At 28.8% G+C, this 12,277-nt stretch overlaps 1 long non-coding RNA gene across 1 annotated transcript; it reads right to left on the bottom strand.

The window, feature by feature from the left end:
• Positions 1–3,204: 3,204 nt before the first annotated feature.
• On the bottom strand, positions 3,205–11,750 carry LOC118200744 (uncharacterized). Its single transcript, XR_015039564.1, has 3 exons — positions 11,051–11,750; positions 8,530–8,729; positions 3,205–3,420 (listed from the first exon to the last, which is right to left on the bottom strand). It is a non-coding gene; the product is annotated as an uncharacterized LOC118200744 (long non-coding RNA).
• Positions 11,751–12,277: the final 527 nt, after the last annotated feature.

Here is a 12,277-nt window from a genome sequence, read left to right as displayed (position 1 = left end):
TAATTAATTTTCCCAGTTTTCTACTTGAACTTAAAAGGACCCCGAAAGGTAACAAGATTCATCAGCTTAACAACATATTCAACTTCAACATTACTATCAAAAAGTTTAACTCTAAGAAAACACCTGTTCAATGCTACCGCTGCCGGCAATTCGGTCACTCTCAGTCATGCTGCAGTAACTCCGTTAGATGCGTAAAATGTAAACAACAACACAGAAGCAATCAATGTTCTATGAAACCGGAAGACAAGCCCAAATGTATATTTTTCGGACTTTGCCACGTCAGTAGCTATAGAGAATGTAGTGAGTACAAAAAAAGATTTGAAAAGAAAAGCAGCCCACCCCAGCCTAAAGCCCAGAATTCACGGAGGAAAATTTCCCTAGTCCAAAAGGCTACTAAGTTCCCAGCGCATCAAAACATCCACCCCAAGCTACTTATAGCGAGAAGCTGAAAAGTAAAATTACGCCCCCACCGAAGGATATAAACGACGCTATGGCATGGATCGAAGATGACAAGATCAATGCATTCTTAATCTCAATCACTTCATGCATAGGACAAATCAGAGCTGTAAAGAGTCCAGTAGAGAGATTACAGACAGGTTTTCAGGCAGCTATGCTCCTCAGAAATTTTGCCGAATCGGAAAATTAGAAAAGTACAAGATCTCTTCCTACGACGGACACATAAGATTGCAGGAAATTCACGCAGCTCTCCATCCATTCTGCAGCGAAGTGATTGTTTTCTTTCTTGAATGGAAGGCTCATCATCGCATCATCGAGAATTCTCCTCTGGATTTCTCCGCCAACATACATCTACGTCATGGTAGGAAAATCATGTTTTTCTCCACGCGTCACACGAAGGATGAGGCTTCCCAACTAGCACAAGAACGTTCAGAGCAAGTGCTTCACAAACGTGTCGGGAACGTTCAAGCAGAACGTTCAAAATGCCGTCTACATGTTACAGTTCTAAGACGGGCAATAACACGTCAAATACTTGTGTTTGTAACACTTTCATGCAACGTGTCATTAACGTTCTAGTACAACGTTTTTGACACGTTTTACCTGAACGTTCTGAACCACGTCTATGTATTGAAGTTCAATAACGGACAGTAGTACGTCAAAAGTGGTACTACTATCACTTTTTTATAACGTTCTATGAATGTTCTTCTAACGTTCTAACAGAACGTTCCTTTAACATTCAGGCAGAACGTGGTGAATCACGTCAGTATGTTACAGTTCAATAACGGGTAGTAGAACGTCAAAAAATGGTGTTACTAACAATTTTATAAAACGTCCCTTGAACGTTATACGGAAGCTCCGTTACCTTTTAACAGAACGTTCCTTCAACGTTCTAGCAGAACGTTTCTTTAACGTTCTAGCAGAACGTTTCTTTAACGTTCTAGCAGAACGTTTCTTTAACGTTCAGGCAAAACGTTCTGAATTACGTCTGTAAGATGTAGTTCATTAATGGACAATAGAACGTCAAAATGAGGTACTAGTAATAATTTTATATAACGTTCCTAGAACGTTCTTTGAAAGTTTCTATAACGTGCTAGCAGAACGTTCTCTTAACGTTTGGGCAGACGTTCTGAGTGTCGTCTATAGATTAAAGGTTTATGACGAGCAATACCACGTCAAATACTTGTACTGTTAACACTTCTGTATAACATGCAAAGAACGTTCCGAATCACGTTTAACTAGAACGTTTTGAGTTACGTCTAACTAGAACGTTCTGAATCCGGTCTATATGTACAGACTCTGAAGGACAACAGTACATGAAATATTTGTGTTTGTAATACTTGCGTCTAATGCGAAACTTAGTTTCCAAATAGTGAATTCATACGATAATTTACATTTCTTTAACGGAAGAGAACACTGCAATTTTCTGGAAAAGACATTATCTGTTTGAAGAGTTGAGCCTAAAATATTACATTTACAAATATATGTTATGCTTTATATGTGCATCAAAATTCAAATTCTATTATTTATTTCTATTCTCTTAGTTCATTACATACATGCCATTTATTAATGAAACTTTACACTTTTTCTCTACATTTACATGCAATTCCTCCAATACAGTATTATCTAGACCTTATATTCCCATAGAAGTTTTACACACCATTCTTATTAACTACATATAAAAACAAGATTTGTTACAGTTCTAATGATAGAAATGTATTTTAATTTTAATAAATTAACCAACAAATTAAGTTATTGTTCTTACTGGAAGGAAAAGGAATCAGACTGCAAATCACGATTTTTAATATATGGCCTGAATCATTGCAATTTTCAAAATTCTGAAACCTTATTCATGTGATCATATACACCAAACTATTTTAATGGGAGACTGTATTATATTCTGGACGAAATAATTATTTCTTATTAAATATAATCCTCGGTACTTTTTTTGCAGTAAATTAAAAACAAATTGTTTTCTTTCAACACTAATAAGCTCTGATATGCCAGTTTAATAACTGTACTTAAACTTTATATGAGACTACTGCTGTCTAGAGTTTTTGTCATTGCAGTAGACTGAAAGCATCAGGATGATGGGAATTTAAAGTGAATGCTTGGATATTTCTTGTCATTAAAATAAATTTAAAAGTTTGCATTTAAATGTATGCAAATTTTAAAAATAAATATTTTTTCTTGTGTTCTGTTTACAAGCAATTTAACTGTACTAAACAGTTCTCTGTTAAAATTACTTCTGCCCATGTAATTTTTTTATAAAGTTAGAAGGCGTATTTTGAAAGTTAATAAACAAATAAAATGACATATATCTTTCACAAATTCATTATTTTGCCATAAATTTGATTTATAAAATTAGTTCAGTGGATGGTCCAGTCAATGGATAAGGTTCTTAACAAGCAATTTTCAGTTAAAATATAATTATTGTCATAATTTAAAATTTGAAGCATTTATTGCAAAAGGTTTTAATTTAATTCAGCTACTAGGAATGCATTAAATTCCCAAAATCTATAAACTGATAGTTTTATATTATTTCATAAAATTTTAAAGCAAAATTAAAAGTATTAAAGGAAATGTAATGAAATTAATTTCCATATTGCATATTCATGTAATAAATTTCTCTTTTAGAATCAAACATTCAAATTCAATGAACTAATTATTTTCATATTCAGTAATACAATGTATAAGATACAATATTTGCTTAAGCTAAGTATCCTCTACCAATCCAAGTCTTCATGAAAGTTAGGAAACAAACTGAACAATTAATAACTTTAATTACAGTATTTTCGTACAAGCTAATACACAAATTTTTTATTCCATTGTTTACAAACTTCCTTCTGTTTCCTTTTTGTTTATGATACTTTTCTCTAAATGAAACACTTTTCAACCAGTCTTTTATAATATGTTCAATAATATTGCAAGGTACCTCTCTGGTGGCCCGATTTTCTTTGAAAGCACCTAAAAGAATAAAAAAAAATATTTTTTAAACTAAATAATCAAGAAATAATAAATTTTCTCAAACTTTAATAAAAGCGATGCTGTTTCATCCTATGTGGTCGGTTTAATGTAAAATTATGTTATCTTGAAATAGTACTATTGAATAATGCTTCAATTTGAGATTTCGCCGTTAGAGTTGATTTTAAAAAAATCAAAATTTTAGATAAATTTCAATTTTTCAAAAATTAGATAAGTGCAAATTGAACTGTTATTTAGAAAACGGGAACTAAAAATATAATGGAATTAAGAAAAAGGATTTTTTAACAGATAATTTTTGGTTAAAGATTTTGAAGTTTGCAATACAAATACCTCATTTTTTTGCATTCTCAGATAGCATTATCAACAATAAAAAAAAATGAAATTTGTTTCCTTGCCAGAAAAGAAACGAAAATGGTTATTTAAATCATGAAATGCTGGTCTAGTTAAAATATTTGAAAAGAATGAAATGGTCATAAAATTATGAAGTATTACAAACAAAAAATGTCGAATTGTGTTTCTTTCAAGTAGCTATTTCCCCATTTAGTTTCTCTAGTGAACAAGGGTAACATGTGCTGCAAAAGATTTTCGATTCTGGAGATTCGTTTTTCCTATTTTCCTTTTATTTCGGCACCGCACTTAAAGGTTCATATGAGTTACAGTCATGGAGTAGAAAAAATTATTTCATTGAAGAGATGGCAACATATATGTTACGAACGAAAATAAGGAGCATGGATACTGTCACCTTGAAATGCTTATATTAAAATAAGAGAATACAGTGCAACTATGATAAAAATTTAAGTACATGTGCATATGCATGTAAAGATAAACGTTTTACATATATATATATATATATATATACTCTTTTAAAATAATTTTACTTTAATTAAACTTAGGAGATAATATAATCAATTAATCAATATTGTTTAGGAAATAAATTTATATATATATGTGTGTGTATGTATATACACACTATATATGTATTTTAATACGAATGTTAAGGAAATTAAATAGAACTTTGACTCACAAGCAAAAATATCTTACAATGACTCCCTAAATATTTTAAAATTTATTATACATATTATAAGTATAAATATAAAATTGAGAAATTTGATTTGAAACATTATTTGCTACTTACATTTTGCATATATGAATACATTTCAGTAATCAGAATAATTTTTTATCCTAGTGTTTCATTCAAATTAAAATTTAATTTAATATGAGAGATTTACAATTAATTTAAAATCAAATTACAATGTAAATTCAATTTAATATTAGAGATTAGTGCATTGATTAGTTAGAATTGTGTCATTATATGTTGTTAAATGTGCTTTATTTGCATTAAATTTGCGCAGGTATCTAATTAAACGTGAAATAATCTTAACAAAAAGTGAAGTAGTATTTAGTCATGAAAATTTGTCAACGTAAATGGAGAAATGTGTAAGTGAGAAAAACGTTTAATATGTAATTCTATTCATTCCTACAAATATGTATTTAGGAATTTTGGCACCCTTGTTTTAAATTGAATAAAGCATTTTACTATAGACTTTTCTTTTTTTAGAGCAATAGACTTCAGGAAAGCCGAGTAGCCAAATTTTGGGGCAACAATTACATCTATTAATATAACAGTAGTGCTAAAGCTATTTCATGATTCATTTAATGAGTGCTTATGATTTTAAACCTGTGATGGAGAACAACTACAAGAAGCGCAACATAATACTTACTCATTAGATTCTACTAAAATAGATCTGATAGTTTTAACCACAAAATAAAGATAAAATAGTTTTAACCACAAAAAACTTTTAATAAGCAATGCCATATATATTAATATATATATATATATAAATTGAAATAGAAATTGAAAAGCTAACAAGTAATTTGACGTAAGACCTATTTGGTCTTAAAAATTTTTTTGCGCAAAATGCTGCAAAAATTTGAAATAATAGGAAGAAATATTCTAGTGAGCTCGCTAAAAAGTTACCAGGAGCTGTGGCTCTATAAAATAGTTCAACGCAGTATTTTTTAAAATATTAACATGGAAGTAATTTTTAAAAAAATATTAACATGGAAAGGTAAAAAAACAGCCTACACTCGAAATAAAACTGTTAGAATCAATGTTGGAAAACATGTGAATGCACTAAAAACTAATCTTATCGATGTGATATGTGAAAAGTTAACACATATAAAAAAACAGATCGACGGATATATATAAATCTATACATATGTATATAATTAATAAATATAAAGTAAAAAATCAATATGGGTTATCCTAGAAATGACAAACAAATTATAACACTTACTAAAATTAATTTTGTAAGAAGATTATTGGTCAAGAATTGTTTTTAGCACCAAACGTCGCCAACAAATTGCGCTTCAATTTCATATATCGTCAGTTATGTCAAAATGCTCTCGAAATGGTCGCCGTTTAAAGCAATCATTTTCGAGATTGAAATACAAAATTAACACGTTCTGTAATGTCACTATTTGAATTTAGTTAAATTCACTTGAAGAAAAATATACAATCCTTGAAAAAAAATCATTGAAATTTTTTTGAATATGATTAGAATATGGTTAGAATATGATTTTTATGTATTTTGAATTCGCGATTTAGTCTCAAAGATCATGTTAAGTGAAATATTGGAAGTGAGGGTATTTTTTGATTTTAAAATTTTAATTTCCAAATGTACTTTTAAGCAATCGCTTTTGAACTTTCCTCTTCCTTGCATATATATATACATACAGAGAGACATGTGAATTCAAACAAATGGAGTTAATATAAACCTAAAATGATGAACTCTGTAACAATAAGTCACAAATCAAAAGAATGAATCAAAAACATGGAAAACAAAATTGGAGCAAAATGAAATCAATACATAAATAAAACAAAGTTCGCATGAAATTTAAAGAATTAAAAAATATCTTCGGTCTTTGTCAAAGAGCAGCCGAAAGAAAATGGAATTATAAACAGAGAAATCAAATTATATCTGGATGAATTGTACAAGTAATCAAAGAGTCCTTTGAATTAAAAGACCAAAACCTTAATTCAAAATTAAAAATTTTCAAAAAATTTAAAACTGTTTAAAAATTATTTAATGATTATTTAAGGATACTCGAATATAACGAAGTGTACAAATGATATCTGCCTAAGGGAAGGAATGAATTCGTGGAGGAATTTCAAAGGAAAACTGGCTCGTATTCATGCTACTCATGGAAAAACCACGAAAACCAACTACGCAACAAAACCGTTCGTCTGGAATAGAAGCCAAGACGAACTCCCAGTCTTCGCTAGTGTTATACATTTAGCAACCGATGAGGCAAATTAAAATAATGATAAAAACTGCAAGTATCTGAAATCAGTATTTATCACGATATCACTTACCTTTTAGTTTTTAAAAATTAATAACTTGGAAAATAGGAATGACATAATGTACATAAAAAAAAAAAAAAAAAAAAAAAAAAAAAAAAAAAAAAAAAACATGCGGAATTTAAAACCACAGAGAAGGCAAAGATGGCCAAATTTTGAAAATATGGACTTAGTAAACTTATGAAATTAAAAAATAGATTAATGAATTTAGATCGTGAAAAAATAGCTAATAAGCAAAGTTAATGCTGAGGAATTAAACATAGCGCTAAGTGTCTCTGAAATGAACATTCTTGAAAAATAAAAGTAAATGACTAAATAGCTAGTTAATTTTTGACGTGATTCAAAATTAGTTACCCAATATATAAAAATATGAAAAAGTCAACTCTTTTTTGAAAAGAGCAAATTTTGTTAATTTGAAAGTTAGAAACTTTTTATATAAAATGTACTATAAAAGTACTACTAAAGTACAAACTTTTTATAAAAAGAACTTGAAAAAGTACAGTGACATAAAGCACAAGCCACCAAGAAAAAGAAAACCGTAGAATTCAAAAATCTTATAATAGAAAAACATTCATAATGTGAAATTGTTAAAATGAAAAATTTCAAAATAAAATTTAACTTTGATAAAGGAAAAAATAATCAGCAAACAAAATTATTATAATGGAATTAAACATATAATTTCGATTTAATTATAAAAAAAAAATAAAAACTGAAATAAATGATTAAAAACATCTTCTACTACTGTAATTAATATAACTAAGTAAAGAAGCTTAAGAAAGTGTAGTAAAATTTAATTTACTACCGCATGAGGAAAAATTAAAAGGAATTTCTTTTTATTTAGCTATAATTTAATTTAGTAGAAGGTAATTCTGTTTTGTTTCTTTTTGTATTTAATTTATCATCCGAAGAATTAGTACTCTGATACATATACATGTATCAGAATGTTAATGGCCTCTTTCGCTTCTGTTTTGGTGTTTCAAAGTCTGAACCTGAATCTAAAATTCAATGTCTTTAAAGCCGTTTTTGGACTTAAATTCAACTGTAGCATAATTAGCTACAAAAATGCATACATTTTTCATTAGATACAGTCTCATCTTTCAACTCAACAGCATATTTATTGTTTAGAATCGTTAATCACTTTAACATTTCTTATAGAAAACTCAAATTTTATTATTGAAAATTATATTTTTATTCAGATTTGTAAATAAAATATATAGATAGGCGTTTTTTAATTAAATTTAAACACAGTGTTAACATTCTGGAGCCTGATTCATGACTTCACTCAATGGAATTGAATTTGACATTTATATGGATCCGCAGGCTAAAATCTCTCCTTCAGTCTTCCTTTGAGCATCCATTATTTTATATATGGGTAAGTTTTTAAAGAGGTTGTATTAAAATTCACAAACTAGCAAAGTATATTGAATATTAGAGTCTTACTATGAACCGTAATTAAGAATGTAGATATGATTTATTTCGGAGCGAAAATATTAAAACATAAGCTGATATAATATGAGCACAATTAATTAGAGAGAATAAGGATAAATAATATTTGTTCAGAAAAATTAAAGTATGCTTAATACATTTTCCTACGCATCAAAACATTTTTTTAAAATTTCAGTGTTTCAATTCAGAAAACATATTATTTCAATTTTATGCTCTCGAAAAACTTCCTACCAATTAAATTAATATGGGAAAACAGACGTAAAAATCATTTGTAGAATACTTACAATATTCTCCCAGGATAACAATATAAAAATTCTCTCAGTATGTATCTGGTTCTCTGTGTTCCAGAATTGCTCTTTCCGTGTGACTTCTTTCTTTATACGAAGGCCAGTTACATGTCCCTTTTTATCATCTGACACTCATTTGCTTGGACGACAGCCACTTCATCGGTCATTAGCAAATGTACAACGCTAAATGCCATTTTCTGTGAATGTAATGAAATAAATCCGTAAATGTTCTGAGACTGAATGGAAGCAATCTTACTTTATATGTAGTTAATTATCAATATTAAAAAGCTTGTCTTATACGAACTCAAACTTCCTGACATTCTGGGAAAATTCCTCCCTGACTTTCTGAATATATTTTGTATTTTCCATGGCAGTTTAAAATTTTCTAGGTGAGGGAAACTCTGTTAGTACACCTTATTAAAAACATAATGGATAACAAACATAATAATCCCTATATGCCACTAGCATATATATATACAGTTAACAGATTCCACTGATGTAGATTCTAAATTTATTGATAGTTCTGAAACTATAATGACACCTAAATTTAGAGAACTGAAAGGATGACTAAAATTCTTTTTGTTTATTAAATCTGTAAAAAAACAATTTCTTTTTCCGATGAATTTTCTAATAGATATTTGATTATTAGAACTGATTTGTCTATAAATAAACAACAATTATCACCAATGTCAGCAGATATCTTAAATTCTGAGAGTTGAAACGATATATTTTGCTAATTTCACTTATTGATTCCTTTTCTTCGTCAAAACGTGTTTGTTAAGCATATCTGCGTGCAAGCTGCTGCAAAGGTTTTGAAAGAACACAAAGCATATTTTTCAGTTCCCCCAAAAAGTTCAAATGTTTTCAACAAAAAGTGTCAAGAGGCCCAAATACTTGAACATCATTTATTAAATGAATCAAAGATAGAACATTATACATTATTAAATAAATTATTAAATAAATATTTTCCCATGTAATCGAATACTGTGTTTAAAAGCTCTAAAATCATTTTCTGCAAATGCATCATTAGAGAAAGGAATATCTGAAGGCTTTATTAAAATAAAAATTTCCACATGTAGTAAAAGAAAGTTGTTGTACATAGCAGATGGTAAAATTGAATTCATAACAACAGGCCTAGTGTATAAAAGAAATAAAGAAACTTTGTTGCCTTCCAACTCTGTATTTCTTAAAGTATTCTAGGTTTACGACTAAATTCGCTTGGTACGTAATGTCTTAGACCAATGTGAGATGAAGATATTTCATTTACATCGCTCCAGTGCAGTTCCAGTGATTTATTGAAAGTTAAAATTTTTACTTATTTATTTGTTTATTTATTTATTGCCGCTTTAGCTGGAGAACTTAAACTGCTCTAAAATAGTTATCAAAAAGTTAAAAAAACTAGCCAAAATTTCAGTTTTCAACTCTAAATAATAAAAAATGTCTATTTCATTGCTTGTGTAAATATAAGATATCTAATTCTCTTAGTGTTTTAATTTTTCTTTACAATTTAATGAAAACAGTACGTGCATAAAATACCAGTACTACATTTGAATAGTATAAAATTGTATTTCTAAAGCCATAAACACAATCGTATATGCATGCAGATCATAGTTTCCAGCCTTGGAAAATCTTAAAAGACGAGATTTCCTTTAAAGACGGGTTTGCTCTAGAAAAATGAAAGATTTTTCACTCTGCGAGGTTATACCATTTCAAAGAAATTCCAAACTTGCTTTGATTCAGTTTATGATGCATGATGGTTCAGGTTACTATAGTACTTGTAATTCAATTTTGATGTAAGATGCATTAGCATTTTATTAGATAGTCTAAAATTTATGCTCTTTACTAATTTAATTTTTTTATTTCCTCGCTTTTTCATGCTGAGGAAATCTTCAGTAGTGAAGCAAAGCTTTTATTTATAAAGTATTTTTAAATATACGATGCATGTGAAATTAATAATTAACATACATAACAACACTAGATAAAATTAGTAATATGCCAGGTACTAAAGTAAACAAAATTAAACACGAAAATTAACTAATTAAACATTGCCTAAATCTTCACATAAAAATCTACTGATGTCTACAGCAGATTAAAACAACTCAGATTAAACGAAATCCGATAAGAAAAATTTATTAAGGTCAATAAAATTAATAAAAAAAATACAGTTCTGTGAAATAAAGTTTAACAAGAAAAATTATTATGAAAATCATTACAGGTGGACGAATACAATTCGCCTAATTAAAAATTTCATTATTTTGATAAATTTCGTTTTTTTGCTGGGAAAAATTTTCTCTAGTAAAGATTTAAATTTCGAGACTTTAAAATCTCGAGATTTGGTAATTTACCTTGAGATGTGATGAAAAACTGGGACTGAGTTGAAAACTTGAGTTGGCAGCTATGATAAGTTTGAGATCAATATGATTATAGCATTTGGAAGATTTTAGACACATACAAAACAATTTTAGCAAACTTTCATTATTAAAAATACGATTAAAAATGTGAAAATATGCATACTTACACTTTTAGTAGAGCGGATAAAACAGAGACATCAATACTTCCCTTCGATCTGGAATAATTTTAGGGGTGTTCTTGATGACCTCAAACCCCGGTCTTTCGAATCGTTCTTCTTTAAGAATGACTGAGGTCAGAGTCAGCCGGACGTCAGTAATTTCAGGATTTGATTGGTTACATACGTTTTTTGGACCGCAGGGCATACTTTGAGGGAGAGTACTTTGAGAGAAAAAAAGTGATTTCGTCCTTGAGAGAAATAGTGCTGTGGGACAACATATGGAGAAGCGGAAAGAGCTCCAGCCTAAAGTCTACTGTGTGCAGATCCATAAGTCAAGTGAGATGATAAAAAAGTAAACGTACAAAAAACATTTTGTTTTGATTAATCCATCGACCAAAAATTAAAAATGTTTTACTAGGCACTTTACAATTTACAACACATTCACTGCAGAGACGTTTTGGCTTTTATAGTGTTTTTATACGGTAATAGTTTAATAGTTAATCAAAAACAGAGGTGTTAATTTTAAAATTTTTCATTAAGTCGAGAATTTAACTAGCAGCTTTCCTTGCAAGTGATGTAAGTTCCACACATTGCAAAAGTTACTTTAATTTCAAAATTTAATCAGATAATTATGGCAGAAAACCAACATATTTTCGTATTCTCGTCGACATCAACAAATGTTTTTATAATTTTAGAAAAATTATCATAGAAAAATCAACGTACCATGGCACGACTATGATGAAATATTTTATATCTGATAGTAAACAAAAGTTGGTTAAAAAGTATATTCGAATATTTTGAAATTTGTCCAATATATCTGGAAATTAAGCTGATCTTCATGATTGGAAGGTAGTAGGAAATTTAAATCTATTAACACAGAAGTATTAGAATGTCCTTTTCCGAGTTTAATTTAATTTATTTATTTATTGGGCATGTTCGTGTGTGGTTTTGAATTCTGCATCTGAATGCTTCGCGAGAAAGCATCCTTTTTCTTAGCTTTCTTTTTAAATGCATTGTGAAATATTAAAAAGCATACATCTTTATTTATTACATCATAATGATATTTAAAGAAACATTAGTATTTCAAAGAATCCATAAATGCACATACGTATTTGATTTATATATATTAAACTATTCTTAAGAGACATTTATGAATATCATACTTAAACATATAAAAAAAGATACCCTTCATGAACATACACTGTCCATGTGACACGTTTTAATGTGCTCTACTAC

Source organism: Stegodyphus dumicola, chromosome 1 (assembly GCF_044657685.1).
Source record: "Stegodyphus dumicola isolate Sdum_Otavi_A_Nest chromosome 1, ASM4465768v1".
Taxonomy (NCBI): domain Eukaryota; kingdom Metazoa; phylum Arthropoda; class Arachnida; order Araneae; family Eresidae; genus Stegodyphus; species Stegodyphus dumicola.
This window is presented reverse-complemented; position numbering and strand designations above follow the sequence as displayed.